Genomic DNA, 15,785 nt, shown 5'->3' on the forward strand with positions numbered 1-15,785 from the left:
AAGTTTAGAAAAAGAAGCGAGTAGGCTCTACCTAGCATTGGTGAAGGGGGGGGGGGGCTCTTGGAAGGAACTTTGAGAGGGCAGAAAACCAGACCGGACCCTCTGGCCCACCGATTCAACGTGTAGATGTTCTCTTATGAAAACAGTTGGAAAACTTTATGAAAAGGTGTAAGGATAGTTACCCAGCAATCGCTGTAACAGCGAGCAGATGAGTGAACAGTGAGCGAATGAAGGACTGAGAAGAACCTACACATCCCAGAGGGACGAGACAGAGGCCCCGGGGCACTTCCGCTCAAGGGGACAATGTGCAGCCACTCAAGGAGAGGACCCCGTACACACTCACGGACAGGAAGACGCGCATGATGTCAACATCGAAGCACAGGTCTCTGGGAGTTTACTTTACGGGGAAAGTTTTACAGCGTCACGCATGCTACCATCAGGGTGGGACTGGGGAACTTCATGGTCGTTTTTCATTTTCATCGATGTATCTAGTTTTAAATTTTTTCTGTACTAAGTATGGATTTGAGGCCTAGTTCTAAATGTTGGTTTTTTGTTTGTTTGTTTTTTTGGTTTTTTTTGATAGACAGAGATCACAAGTAGGCAGAGAGGCAGGCAGAGAGGAGGAAGCAGGCTCCCCACAGAGCAGAGAGCCACTTTATGATTTTTCACTTTCTTCTCAGTGGTGCTTATGGTCCCCTTAGCCGCGCGTAGGGCTTTCCTGCCCTGTCTGTCAGCCTCTTCTTCTCTGGTTCTAGGTTGAGAATCACTCAGGAAAGGCCTTCCTTTCTCCCAAATTCTGTACTGCATATGAATTGATATGTAATTATGCATCTACAAATTTGCATGATTCTTATTTCATTCTTAACATCTAAAACCTGGCTCTGGCTAAACAATTTTGAGGGGCAAAGGGTGATACATCTAACTCGATTTCTTCCCAGATACTAGCAGTTACTCCAACCACATTTTCTCCACTGACTGTAAATTCCATTTCTACCCTGACATCTAAATGCACTTATGTGACGATGGTTACACAAATGCAAACTTAATCACATTTAGTTATGACCTTTAAAAAAAAGAGTAAAATTTTGAGAAAAGTGCTTTCTCTTCCATTCTTTGATCTGGCTTTCTCGTCTGGTGGCTGGAGCTCTGCGTGCGTGTGTGCGTGTGCGTGTGTGTTCGTGAGTGTGCGTTCGTGTGTGTGCATGTGCATGCATGTGTGTGCGCACGTGTGTGTGTGTGATGGGGATGCATGCATGCATGTAGCTTTTTCACTAAAACACAGCGCACACAGAAAGTGCGAAGCCAGGCCCAGGCGCGTACGTGTCCTCACGCGGGCGGCCGATTTCTGCGGCTCCCGCTGTCCGTCAGGGCGCTCCCGGCTCCCGGCTCCCGGCTCCCGGCTTTTCTCGCTTTTTCATCCACATCCACCTCAGAATCACCTCATCGGGTCTCAGAAATAAAAGCCGCAGAAGACGGCAGTTGGATTGCGGCTGAATTTACTGATTAGTTGCAGGATGAGCAGATTTCCAGGACTGGGACCTACTGCCCAGAGACACGGGGTATTTTGCCACATAAACACGTTTTATGTATCTAGGGGCTTCCTTTTCTTTCTGCTTTTGGCTCTTGTTTCATTAGTACAGGTCCCGTACTTGAAGCTCAGTCCTAGCTGTCTCTTTTCCGTTAGATGTTCTGATCATAACTGTTTTAGCAGATCGTTTCTCGGAATACTGCTGTTTGCAACGGAATAGTGCATTTCCCTCCCAAAATGTAGCGAGAAGGAAGCTTCTCTGTACTTAGTGACACTGTAGGTCATGTGCTGGATGATCGTTTCTGCAATCTAAAACCCTTTGACGGAGTAATTATCCTCACTGTACTAATGAGGACAGAGCCTGTCCAAAGGGGGCTTCTCGGACCCCAGTGCCTGCCCGTGCAGACCATGCTCCTCAGGCCGCCCGTGGGTGGGGCCCAGGGCTGGGGGTCTTGTTAACCTTGTTAACATGCAGACACTTGGTCTGGGAGGGTCCCTGAAGTCGGCCTTTCAGTAAGCTCCCGTAGATGCCGCCCCCGTTCTGAGAATTGGCATCCCTGAGTCACTGAGGCAGGGAGAAAACAGGACCTTTGTGGCTGGCCCAGACCTTGTCACTCATTCTCCACGTCCCCTTCCTCCAGCCACGGGAAACCCCGGATAATCTGGGGACTCGGACAAGCACCCCCACCTTTGGTGCGATGGGCAGATAGACGGCCTGCGTTGGGGGTGAGGCTTCGACCCCGTGTTGGGGGGCACACGGCCCTGATGGGTCTCGATGAGCTCCACTCCTCCCGGCCGTGCTGGGCCGTCCTGCAGGGGTGGTTGGTGCTCCTGGGCCCCCACTGGAGTTAGGGGTGGGGGTGGGGGGCAGCTGGATGGCAGAGCGCTGGGCAGTGACCCAGGGACGACCAGACCGGCCATGTCGCAGGGGAAGGCCGCAGGCGGCAGCCACGTGTGTGGGTTTGGGGCCTGTCTGTCCGTCACATGTGGGATGGCCCGGCTGACAAAATGAAGCAGGACAAAGCGGGCCCATCTGGAGCGCTGAGCCTCATGGTACCTTTCTGCTAGGGGTCTTCCTCAGACGCCTGATATCGTTTCCTCTTAGACGCCCCCCGGACCCAGAGATTACGTAAAATAGAGTGACTGCCTGTCTCAAGACCTCAGCAGGAATGCCCTCTCGCAGAGCGCTGGACAGGGCTGGGCAGCATCTGTTCCCAAACCGAGCCCCTGCCGCCCCGTTTCCAGTCCCTGCCATGGACAGCTGGCTGGATGTCCCTTGGAGCCAGGGTGGTAAGTGGGTTGGGTTCACTGAACTGTTTCTTTCTTTTTTTTTTTTTTTCAAAGATTTTATTTATTTATTTGTCAGAGAGAGCGAGCGAGAGCGAGCACAGGCAGACAGAGTGGAAGGCAGAGTCAGACGGAGAAGCAGACTCCCTGCGGAGCAAGGAGCCCGATGTGGGACTCGATCCTGGGACTCTGGGATCATGACCTGAGCCAAAGGCAGCTGCTTAACCAACTGAGCCACCCAGGCGTCCCTCACTGAGCTGTTTCTGAGCAGCCAGGACACGGGGCACGTGGTGGCTGTGTGCACGCTCCCTGGCTGGAGGTGGCAGGTGACTGGGTCCCTCGATGACCGACGGGGGCAGAATGCAGAGTGTGGGTTTGCGCTTCCCGCCCACCCCAGACTCAGCTGCGGCTTCTGTCCGACCACCCTGCTCTCCACGGTATCTTGAGCCAACTATCTCACGGAGGCACGGCTAGTCTGTGGGCTGCCTCAGGGGACACGCCTGTGGGGAATGCTCCCCACGGGGTCGCTGCGGCTGTGGAACCATGTCCGTGTGGTTCCCTGGGTGCCCTCCCATCCTGCTGGGGACAGTGGTCCCACCTGCAGCCTCCCGGTGGGCAGGAGACTCTGGGAGCGTTGGAGGCACGGGGAGCAGCACTCGGAATGGGTTGCTTGGGTCACTCAAGGCTCATTGTGCATTTATAAACACACGGTGACTTTTTAGCCGAAATTCAGGACACACAAGGTTGGTGAGTGACATCTAAATTCATTTATGTGACAATAGTTACACAAATACAAACTTAGATCACATTTAGTTATGACCTTTAAAAGAAAGAGTCCATTACGGGAAAAGACGGAACCATCAACCACAAATGTATATTTCGGTGAAAGTGATCTCTCTGGTCAGTCTTCGGGGGAGACCCCCTTAGTCATGGTTCAGCACAGCCAGCTCGGTGATGATCTACATCTCTTAGTTTTTAAACATTCTTTACAAGCCTCCTAATAATTCATTTGAATTAGCAAAAGAAATCTCACCTCAGTGAGATTTTCCAGTCCCTGAAAGCTGCCGATTGTGAAAAACGACCCGTGGCTGTTAGCGGTCTCCTTCCGACACGAGTCTGTCCTGACCTCGGCCCCTTTGCAAACCGAGTTCTCAGCTTCATGCTGTCGAGGGAAGGACAGGAGCTCCTGACTTACCTTCGGAGATCTCCTCCTGTCCGACGGTCGGGGTGCCGGCCTTTCCAGACAGCCTGCAGGAAGCCTTTCCGCTTTGCCGGGCCTTTCTCTGCTGGGCAGAAGCCGCGTGGGGTCACGTTTGCTCCCGTCGCCGGTGCGCGTGGCGTCCTGCCCCTGCCACGTGACGTCATTGCCGGAGTCAGTGTCAGGATGCTTTTCCCACATTCTCCTCCGCAAGTTTGCATTTCAGACCTTACGTTTGGGATTTTGGTCCATGTGCCACGCGTTTTTGTGTGTGGTGTAAGCGAGGGCTGCAGTTTCATTCTTCCGATCCTGGGCTCCTGTCCCCCCAACACCATTTGTTGAAGACACTTCCCTGCTGTGTGTTCTCCGCGCTGCCGGTGAAGGCCCCTTGACCGTGATGTGTTTGTTCCTGGCTCTCTGTTCTGCCCCACAGGTCTACATGCCTGTGTGCATGCCAGGGCATACTTTTTTTGGTGACTGTGGCTTTGTAATATATTCGGAAGTCGGTGGGGGAGTGCCTTCAACAGACACATGAGAAGACGCCCTAGATCGCTCACCACCAGGGAAATGCAAACCCAAAGCACGATGAGATCTCACTTCATAGCTAGGGGGTGGCCGCTCGTAAGAACCGAAAGACACTGAGTGCTGGCGAGGCCCTGGGGCCACAGGAGCCCTCGTGTGCTGCTGGTGGGCACACGAACTAGTACAGCTGCTATGGAAAACGGTACAGAGGTTTCTCAAAAAGTTAAAAATTGAGCTGCCGTATGATCCGGCAGCTCCACTCCTGGGTATGTGCCTGAAGGAGCTGAAGTCAGATCTCGAAGTGCGGTTGGCTCTCCCACACTCATCACAGCACGACTCGCAGGAGCCAGACTCGGAAACAGTCCGAGTGTCCGACCACACATACGTGGGTGAGAAAGGAGCACACACACCCGATGGAGTACGATTCAGCCTAAAAAGGAGGAGATCCAGCATTACCCGACGACAGGGAAGAGCCTGGAAGACGTTTTGCTGAGTGACGTGTGCCAATCACTGAAGGACGAATGCTGCGTCATTCCGCATCGACAGGAGGCTCGGAGAAGCAAAGGACAAGCGGGCGCAGGCACGGAGGACCTGCGGCTCAGCGGGAACAGCTCCAGCTGCGAGACCGTTACGCTGGGGAGCTCGGCTGTGAAGGCAGAAACCACAGCCCATAGTACGAATTGTGCACTTGGACATCGGAGACGCTAGAGCTCATGTTAAGCATTCTTATCACAACAACAACCAAAAAAAAACCCAAACCCAAACCCAAACCCCGCGTGTCGCTACAGCAGCACTCTGGAGGGAGGGTTCTGCTCGCGCTCGGTCTTTCCCTTTGGGTCCATACACGGCTGCTCCCAGAGGGTCCTCTGTTCCGTGGTCACTGCTGGAGGGTTTTCTCACACTCCCCATGGTCAGCAGCTTCTTCCTGAGGTTAGGGATGCACCCCGACAACAGAGCAGGGGGCACTTCTCACAGAGACCCTTTATCTCCGCAGACCGTTCCCCTTACAGCATGGTCTCGCTGACGTCCAGATAAGTGATGGATGCGTTCAAGACCTGTGCTCCCAGAGTTCAGGCTGCAGAGATGCCCACGCCAGCGGCCACCCCGCCCAGACTGCAGATTCCCACAGCTGATCACCTACGTCCCACAGCGAAGTCCCCACACGAGGGGAAACTCTCCCACCAGGCCCCTGCGGGCTCCAGGTCTCATTCTGGGAAACACCTCCCTGGACATAGAGGCTAGACCTGGAAGTTCTGACCCAGTGTTCCGCAAAACCCCAAGAACAGCAGTTGTGGCCTCCACAGACTCCATAAGTCCCACAGCAGCTGAGCGGTATCGACAAGCTGTCTTACTCTGTGCCCGTCCGAGAACCTTTGGGTCGTAACAAAAAATGACATTTTGGCACAATTTATATAAATCACGAGATTGTTCGATGTGGAATTTGGAAGGTGAGAAATGTTTATTGCACAAGCGATCTCCACCAACACCCGAACGGCATTTTAAGCAGACATGCTTGGGAAACGTTCTAAGGACATGTGTTCTTTCCTCAAAGTCAATGCAAGATTTCCAAACGCTCGTCTGTTACTTAATTTATCTAGGACACTGTTGGGCTCCTCTGACAGTGTCCTGGTCTAAACTCCTACGTCAGCCCTGTATTCTCGTAAGAATGCTTGTAACATGGGAATAGGCGGGGGTATCTGGGATGATGCCGGCCTGATGAGACCGTGCAGACCCGAGGCCAGGCCTGGGGCTCGGGTTCCTGGTGGCTTCCTCTGGGGTGTGGTCGCCTTGGGCTGCCTGACCTGGGGATGCCCAGAAGGTCCGGGGGCTGTGGCTGGTACTCTTGCCTCCCACCGGGGCTCAGAGCCACCGACTGGCCTGTGTGGGGTCCACGGGCCCCTGCTCCCTCAGCTGCAGGTGCTCGGACCGCTCCGAGGGGGATCGGCCCCTGCTTGATCAGACGTCTCCTGAAGCTGCCTTGCCCCTGCTTCTCCCATCCTGCTCCTTCCTCTTAAGGGGCCCATCCACGCTTCCTGGCACAGGTGCTCCTCCTTTGGGCTCCCTCCCAGCGGACCTGGCCAGAGTTCAGGGCAGAGCATATTTTGCAGGGTGGGAAGGATGCTGGCGGCCAGGCAAAGAGAGGGTGGGCTGCAGGGACCAGCACTGGTGACTGCAGGAACATCTGCTGCTGCTGTCACTAACTAGTTTAAAAGTCTAACACAAATATGACCCAGGACTCACACTTAATTCTGGGGAGAGCATGCATGTGTGTGAGAGCATGCATCTGTATTTTTCTTTTGTCTTTTTGTATTTAAGATGTTCCCTCAGAAACTAACGTGGAATAAGGAGCACGTTGGCTTCGTAGCACAGCCCAGGGTCTGCGGGGACAGCCGCGCCTGGCTCTGTCCATGCGCGTCCTGGGTGCTTTGAGCAGAGCAGCTTGGGGAGTCCCCACATGGTCCCCCGAGACAGGAAGGGTCATCTGCTCTGGAGACAGGGAGGGCAGGTGCCTGGCTGAGGCCACGGGGCAGGTCGGTGCTGGAAGCAGGGATGGCCCCAGCTGAGGGGCTCCGAAGCCCCCGGCGGTGCCCGCGCGGTTCTGCTTGCCTCATGCTCTCTATGCCGAGAACAATCTCTCAGAATGATTTTTAAAATGAAACCTGGATGCTAACTCCTGTTTCTTTGGTGGCTTTTTGGAACTTAATTCCGATGTCCCCTGTGTTATTTGAGATGGACGATGTCATGTGTGGATTTTCAAGTGTCTTTAAAGCATGTTATAAAGCTTTCCTAGGATTGCATTTTTCTTTTCTGTAGTTTGACTTCATTCTGTGGGTGAAGACTTCAGTGTTTCAAGGATGATGACAAGGTCACCGTGCCGTTGTCCTGTATCCAGTCACACCGACTCAGCCGTCAGCCTGTGACGGCCCCGGCCCCGTCTACACAGGGCCTCTTCCTCAACACCCTGCATGAGGGGCTGGTAGCTCCGTTCCCCACCGGGGCACTAAGGCAGGTGCCATCATCCATTCTGGAGATGAGGAAGTGGGTCGTAAAACCCAGGGGCGAAGCCGAGCAAGGGTTGTCCCGGGCTTGCATGGGACACAGAGAGGATTGTCGCGGGGAGGGGCCCGGAGCTGGGCAGAGCTCCCTCGCACCCACACGGGTTTGGGGCACATCCACAGGGTCAGCTTGAACTGATTTTATTGACCTTTGAGAGCCTCCGGAGCTCCAGCCACCACGAGGCCTGCCGTGTGCTTGGCCAGCCGGGCTCTGCGAGGCGGGTGCGTGTGCCAAGGGGCTGGGGGGCCACTGAGGTCCCCTTCCTGCTCCTGGGCCCTATGCCCACAGCTCCCGAGGGTCCATCTTTCCCAGCTCCGAGTCCACCACCTGCCGCCTGGTCCTGCTCTGCGCCCTGAGCTGTGTCCCTGGTGTCTGGGTGACCCTCTCCTGGGTGACAGCCCAGCGGGCCAAGGAAGAAAGAACACTTGCTGTGAGATCAGAACTCACTTCACCCCTAATCTGACCACGTCAGCCCCTGTCTGAGTGCTGCTGTGCTTGCCTCTTCCTCAGCGCTGCTCCTGAGCCAAGTCCTCAAAGTTGAAAAACTCAGATTCAGCCCGGCCGGGGGAATGCTGTCCCCAGAACTGGAAGGGGCACGCCCCTCATGTGGCCCAAGAAGGACTTGTCACTCTGGCTGCAAAAGACCCAAACAACCAGGGTCGGCTGCTAAGTCAGGAGCTGTCTTTGGGGCGGCCGAGAGGCCCCGCTGGCTAGTGCCTGACTCTTGGTTTCAGTTCGGGTCACGATCTTGGGGTTGTGGGATTGGACCCTGCATGGGGCCCCTCTTGGAGTCTGCCTGAGAGGCTCTCTCTCCCTCCGCCCCTCCCCAGACCGCGTGCGCACCCTCTCTCTCTCTCAACGGATATTGAGATAAATCAGCGGATGCATAAATACGTAACAAATGGAGGGATAAATCTTTTAAAAAAGAAAAAAAAAACGAAAGAAAAGAAAGGAAAAAAAAAAAAAAGAAACTCTTTGGTTTTTGGTTGGAGTGTAAGCCTGGGTCCTTCTGCAGGTTCCCTGCCCTGAGCCGCTTCCAGAAGCTGGGGAAAAGCAGGTCCCCAGGCAGGGTCCCTGACCCCGACAGGGAGAGATGTGGACCTGCCTGCTGTGTCGCACACCAAGTGCGGGGTCACTGCCGGCCTGGAGGGGGGCGCACGTGCGGATGAAGCAAGCAGCAAAGACAGCGCCGGCGTGGAGGAAAGGGAGCTCCCACCCTCTGGACCTCCTGCCGCTGGGGCCACTGGCTGGCGGGGCTAGGGAGGGGGCACGGCCATTCCAGCCCTTACCTAGCCCCACTGTCCTACAAATCGTGTTGCACCGGAGGGGAGCCGGTGGGACCAGAAAGCCAGCCACCGGCCTTGAGCACGGATTCCTCTGGCTTCTAAGGCAACCACAAGGACGGGTGATACCTGATGGCTGGGAACAAAGAAGCATACTTGTTCTTTGTTTGTTTTTCTTGCTCTATTTCCCTCGAGCTAAATCAGAAAAAATACTTCCGGGGGATTTTTACATAAGTGACACTGACGGGAGGTGGGGAACATCCCTGACTTGTGGCACCAGAGGCCAAGGCCATGGTGTTGTAATATAAAAGCATGACGGCATGGGTCCAGGAGCGAGGCTGAGGTGGGCCCTGGGTCCGCGGTGTCAGCTGATGTAGGGACAGGAGTTAGAGAAAGTGCACTTTCCCCCAGCTTCACGGGGGTCTGCTGGCTTTGCCGTGGGGTTGCTCCGTGAGGGGAGATCATGTCCTTGAGGAAGACCATAGGTTGAAGAGCTGTGGGCCCTGCTGGGGCACGAAGGCCGTCTCTGGAAGAGCCGGGCTGCTGGAGACCCCGGGTCTCCCCCAGGCCTGGCTGCTCCCTGCCACGCACCCAGGCCCTTCGAGCCTTGACAGGCCCTCAGAAAACCTGAGCCGACACGGGAGGCGTGAGAGTGGCCTGCCTCTGCCCCGTGTGCGGTAGTGACAACGGTGGCAGAACCGCAGTGGTGAGCCCTTGGGCACGGGCAGGACCCCCCGGCACACCGCTGCGGCGGCTCCTGATCCTAAGGACGACACCACGGCCCCCTCCCGGCCTTGTCCCCCAGAGAAGCCGTGGGTGCACGCACTGGCTTCTGGGGCCCACCCGGATCTCAGCGGGTGGCTGGGCAGGTGGCGGCGTCCCGTGGCGACAAGCCAGCGGCCGTCCTCTGTCAGGCACCCGGGTCAGGACGCGCAGCCCTGTCCTTGCGGTCGGGAGGCCGTGGTGCCTGTTGTTCCGAGGGCAGAGCACGCACGCACCGAGCGCTGACTCGCATGGCCCACCTGCCCCGCCCCTGCAGAGCTAAGGGGACCCCCCCGCCCTGGGAGAGGGAACCGCCTCTCGGGGAGACCTCAGGCCACACGCGGTGCCACTCGGGGCCGTAGTTTCAAGCCCACGAGAAGGGCGGGAGCAGGAGGGGCTGCGTGGGGCCCGGCACCTCCGGAAACGCGCCCGGCCCCGGGCAGGCAGGGGCGGCGGGCCGCGGGCTCTGTGGCTCACATGGGCACGGCGGCTTTACAGATTTAAGAAGAGCGTGGCCGGCTTCCGTCTGAAGGATGTCCCCGGAGAGACCACCACCATTTGATCTATTTTTGATTAAAATGTAAAAATTAAAAATTAAATCAGATGATAGTGGAACTCCTTGGGGAAAACACACTTCGGTTATGAATGTTCCCTACAGGAACCATGAGACTCTCTCAGCAGCGTTGTCTCGGCCGTGGGTGGTCGTTTTACGACACACGTAATTAAAGTGAACCGCAGTGAGAACCAGCAAATGCCTCCCCCGGTGTGTGGACCGCGGGCCGGTGCTTCTAGAGTGGGCCCTGGCTGGGGAGGCACCTGGCAGAGGGGGCACAAGGGGCTGCTGGCAGAGACGGGACCTCTGAGTGCCCAGCCGGGCCCTTCACCTGCCGGTACCCGGGGTCGCCCCACCGCACCCCCATCGGCCACGGAGCGCACCTGCTCCTCCTGCCTGGGAGGCCGGCGCTCGCTTCGCGTCCTGTCTCCCAAGTCCGTGCAGATGGATTTCCTGGGAAAGCTTTGTGGATCTGGTCTGCTTCTCCGTGTCAGGTGGCTTGGTCAGTTCTGCCTCGGAACACGGGGAAGCACCTTCGAGGGGTAGAGGGTGGCCGCCTCGAATTCAGATCCCCGACCCCGCAGCTGACGGACACATGCCCCGCTGGCGTGACGGGATGTGACTCTGAGTCACGACTTCGTCTCCATTGGCGGGGGTTGTGACTGGACATGCCGAGGCTGCCTAATGGTGATTTTGGGTCTGCACTCATTTTCTGAGACCTCTGCCTCCGACGAAAATGCCACAGAACAACAGCGTTTCTGGACGAAAGGTCTTAGCCTGGCACCAGCAACGCTGTGCTGCGGTTTCTAGGCAGAGAGACGTGCGAGGGTGCCGGACCCAGACGTGGCTGTGGAAACACCGCTGCAGTGTGGGAGATGGTGCCGGCCACGTCTCGGAGCCCACTCAGGTGGGACCCATACCTTTCTGATGACCTGCTGGTGTCAGCCTGCCAACCTGCGACATGTGCTGATGTCCCTTTCTGTTGTCAGAAGTTGTGGCACCCGTACCAGGTGTAGTCATTTGGTTTGGACATCCTCCGATGAGCACGGGGAGCAGGCCGAGGCACAGCCCCAGGCAGGAGGGAAGAAACCAGGAGTGCCTGGTGGCAGGCCTTCCCCCAGAGCCTGCCCTGCTGGGAAACACCTTCAGGGTCCCCAGTGGTCAGGCCTGGCCTGAGGATGAAGCTGGTCTCTGCCCTCCAGGGAAACCCAAGTCCCTGGGTCGCGTCCCAAACTTTCTTCAGGGGTGAGTCTTGTTCACTTCCCCGGGCCCCAGGCCTTGGCCGTGGCTCCATGGGGGCTGCCTCGCAGTGGCTGTGACCATCTGCTGAGCTGAAGCACCCGAGGGGAGAGGGCTGCACGTCGGAGCCGGGTGCCTGCCGTGTGCAGGCTGAGAGGTGTGGGTCTCAGGAGGCCCCAGAGCTCTGCCCCTCACATCGCTGACGTACTGTTGGGAGCTGCGGACTGCGAGGGCCCGTGGGGCTGGTTGCCCGTGAGCCTCAACCCTCAGAGTTTCAAATCCGTCATGTGCAAACTAGTAAACTGCCCATCATCGACAAGCTGCAAGCAGGTCTTTCCTGCAGGAGGCCGTGCTCCGCGCTGTCCCGGGGCCTCGGTCCTTCCTTTTGGTTTAAGCAGTGGGTAGACCGATGTCCTGGTTATGCAGAGGCGAGGAGGTGCGGGGTCTTCCGGGAGATCACAGGCGCCGTGGGGGTGTGCCGTGTCTCAGCTGCTCAGGGACCCAGAAAGCAAAGGGTGACCCGGGGCGGCGGCCTTTCTCCCACGTGCACACGGGACCTGGCACTTGCTATAAACAACATCTTTTTAAAACTCTGTTTCCCACTGGTTCTTCCGGTGGCTGGTATGTGGGAGAAGTTTTAGGTCTTTATAGATGTGCTTGATCTGGCTGCCTGATACAGCTTCTTAAGGGTTTTTAATATTTTAACAAGTTAATTCTCCTAGATTTTCTAAGATCACCAACAGTTTATAGTGATGACTGATTGGGTTAAGCGTGTCGGCACCTCAATCCCCTTATTTACCTGCTTTTACTTTTTACTCCTGGCAGGTGCTTTCTGAAGCTTCTGTTGCGGGAGGTTCAGGTATGCTCCCAAGCAGAGCTGGAGACCTGGCCGCCCCGTGCGTCGTCCAGCGTCGTCAGGGTCCGACTCAGCCTGACTTGTGGCTCCCCCCTCCTTGAGAACGTGCATCCCGGGGTGTATGAAGCAAACCCAGGGCATTCACGTGTCCCCTGAAGGCCCCAGGTATCATTTGCAGGGGAGGCTTCCTTGGCGTCGCTGTAGCTCCCCACTGTCACCAGCGCTGTAGCTCCCCACTGTCACCGGCGCTGTAGCTCCCCAGACGCCGACTCCCCCGGATCACCTGACGCTCACTCTTCCTCCAGGTGACGAGGTCGGCCCGCCTTCCTCCTAGACCTTCTTCCCGCTCTTCCGTGGCCAGTTTCCTGCCTCTCACATCAGCTAGACATGGGCGTTCTACCTTCGGCTGGAGCCATGAAGACGGTGTGCCTGAGGAGGGTCTGAGAAGTGAGCAGATCCGGAACAGAGACGGGGTCAGGCATTTGGGGCGAGGGGGCAGCACGGCCGCGGGGAAAGCGCCCGCGCCGAAGGGATCTCCGTGGAGAGGCTCATTTGGGTGGCTTGGGGAGCTCCAAGGAGAAGCTCCAAGTGGCTCCAAGGCTTCAGCCCGAGACCCACCAGCCCAGAGACATAGGGCCAAGACTTAGAGAAAACAGAGAGTAAATGGATCACAGGATCACTTCTGAAAAAATAAGCTGAAGAAAACACATGTCCACTTATAAACTCTCCTAAAAATGCAAATGCAATCCAAGTAGCAGAGTTTTTGTCTTCTAATATATTTCCTTGGTCGTTAACGTAGTTGGTCCAGACTGTCCTGAGAGGCTAGCACGTGCAGAACGAACTTCCCATCCACCTGGCAACTAAGCAGCCTCTGGCTTAGCACAAACCCTGGTCCAGCCCGGAGACCCAGGCCGTGCTCTGTCTCGTGTCTTCCTCCCCCAACCCCTCCCGATGCCCACAACACTGCTGGCGGGTGTGTGTGTGTGTGCGCGCGCGCGTATGTGTGTGTCTGTGTGTGAGTGTGCAGCGGCACAAATCTGGCTCGTGATTTTAAGATGAAGAATTCCCGCAGCCCGTGCACTATTGACGGACACTGGGTTGCTCTTCAACTTTGCCTACAGCAAACATGCTAAAACTCATAGGTTAGAGTATGCAAATCTGATCTAGATAGTTTACTATCAAATTGGCAAGAATTTTTAAAAAGTGCAATTCTTAGTGCTGGTGAAATGTAGGAAAGGCATCGGTCACTCTCGGTCGCCGGGAACGGTGTCGCAGTCATTTTGGATGGCAGTTTGGTAACATCTGTTAACGTGTAAAATGCTTCTGGTCTTTGGTTAATTCTGGCTTTCTTGGGAAGTGAGTCTGTGCATAGATTTGTGCCCAAAGGTGCCTTGTGAGCCCGGTTCCCCAGACCTCCTGAAAGGACCTTCATGTGGAAACTGGCGCCCCAAGAGGTTTCAGCACGTGGCGCCGTGTGTGCTCAGGGATACGGTGGGAGTTTGCCGCTCTGCACTCTGAGTCCAACACGGCTTCTCCGGGGCAAGATGCCGGCTCAGGAACGCCGTCTCCTTCCAAGTGACACCACTGTCGCAGACTGCCCTTCAGGGGTTGGAAGGAGGTGATGCCATTCGGGACCTCAGGGGTCTGGGGGTGGCTGTGGGGTCCTCATCAAGGCCCAGCATCCCTCTCATGTTGGCTCCTGCCCAAGACTGGTCCCCTGAGCAAGGGGGCCCACGCGGTTCCCCAGAGCCCTCCCAGCCCGCAGTGTCCCCCAAACACTGTGCCTCCTGCCCCACCACAGCGGCCTCTGCATTCTGTTCCATTGAGTAAAGCGCTGACCATTGTGGTCTCGCGGGGTGGGGTGGGGCAGGGGAGGCTCACCGAAGGCTTTTACTGCTGTCTTACCTCTCATTGGAAGATGAATTACGAGAACTGGACACCACTACCCAGTGTCCGTAAACCAAATGACCCGCGGCCCCAGCGGCTTTGCCGGAGGACACGGCCTTCACCTCGGAGAGAGCCACGTGCTCACGTGTGCCTTGCACGGCAGGCAAGCAGATGTTGGGACGCAGTTACCAGAGCGCTGTGGGCTGCTTGGCAAGCTGCTGGCTGGCACAGGGGCATCTCTAGCCCAGGAGGGAGTAAGGTCTGGGACCCCTGACCCCAGGCCTGCTAGTGCCGCTGGTAGCCCAATTTCCCAGCATTCCCCTCCAGAGCTGGCACCCAGGGTTGGACTGCTCCAACCCCAGCTCATGGCATCCCCAGGGGTACATCTGCTCTCAGGCTCATCCCAGGAGAAGGGAGAGGGGCAGAGGACGGGGGTTCCTTCCAGGAGCACCCTCACAGCCCGCTGCCGGCTGCGGAGCCAGCATGCCCAGGCAGGCCGCTTCCTTACCCCAGACCCCGTGCCCCGAGGCTGTGCACTTTGCCACGTCTGTCACTGGATCATGCCATGGGGACAGTAGTTCATGGACCTCCAGAGTGCCTGTCCCCAAACAAAAGAGCGTATGAGAAGCCCAGAGGTTTCCTAGAGGTAAAGAGGCATCCTATCGTCTGCGGTTTATGAATGAGAAAACCTGCCCAGGTTGTAAGCTGACTCGAGGGCTCAGTCAGATGGGACAGAGCAGTACCGGGTAGGGCTTCCGTCTCCATTCCTGGCTGCCAGGGGACAAACTCTCCCAGTCTGTCTGTGATGGAGGGTCTCCGGGGACATGCGGTTTTCGGTGCTAACCTGGGGACATTCCAGGCACCCTGGAAGCAGTTACTCACTGTGCCCAGCCTCTCCCAGGGTGCTCCTGGGTCCTCTGTCCCAGCTGGGACACTGCCTCCAAGCTCAGAGCCCCGTGGTTCATGAGTTCCTTCTGGGTGACCGTACCTGCCTCCTCCACCCCCACCCCCATCCCATCAAGGCCGGTCATGGGAGAGTGCACACAGCGCGTGCTCGGCGGTTGTGTTCCCTGGAGCACTGAGTGGGCAGTGGGCAGGACCTGCAGAGGAGAGCCAGGAGGCATCCTAGTGCCAACCTCGTGAGCTGGGCAGTCCGAGGCCAGGGGGAGGGTGGAGGTGGGAAAGGGCTGCTGCTGGGCCCCCTCCAGGCCGTGGACCCTGCCCATACCTCCCCACTGCCCTGGCTGGTCTTTGCATCCTATCATTTAAATTGGCCAAATACGAATTAAGAAATAATCCCCCCAAATCATTTTCCTCCCAGGCTACATGCCTGCATCTGGAGGCAAAGTCTGGAGGAAATGCTAACACGGGTAATGAGGACCTTGACTGCGACTCAAAGGATGGCCCTGCCAGGGCAGAAGCCTGGGCAGGAGCTGGCAGCCAGCCGGCGGACGCTCCTGGCTGACTTAGAACAGAAGCAGGGGCCTGTGGCAAAAGTCGAGGGGCCGGGGGTCTTTCCTAGACCTGTGACTCTCTAGTGGAATGCATTTCTCTCCCTGGGGCAGCATGCGACTGAGCATTTACCCCCAGTCAACGAATGAGAAGTTCTGAGC

Source organism: Mustela lutreola, chromosome 4 (genome assembly GCF_030435805.1).
Source record: "Mustela lutreola isolate mMusLut2 chromosome 4, mMusLut2.pri, whole genome shotgun sequence".
NCBI lineage: Eukaryota > Metazoa > Chordata > Mammalia > Carnivora > Mustelidae > Mustela > Mustela lutreola.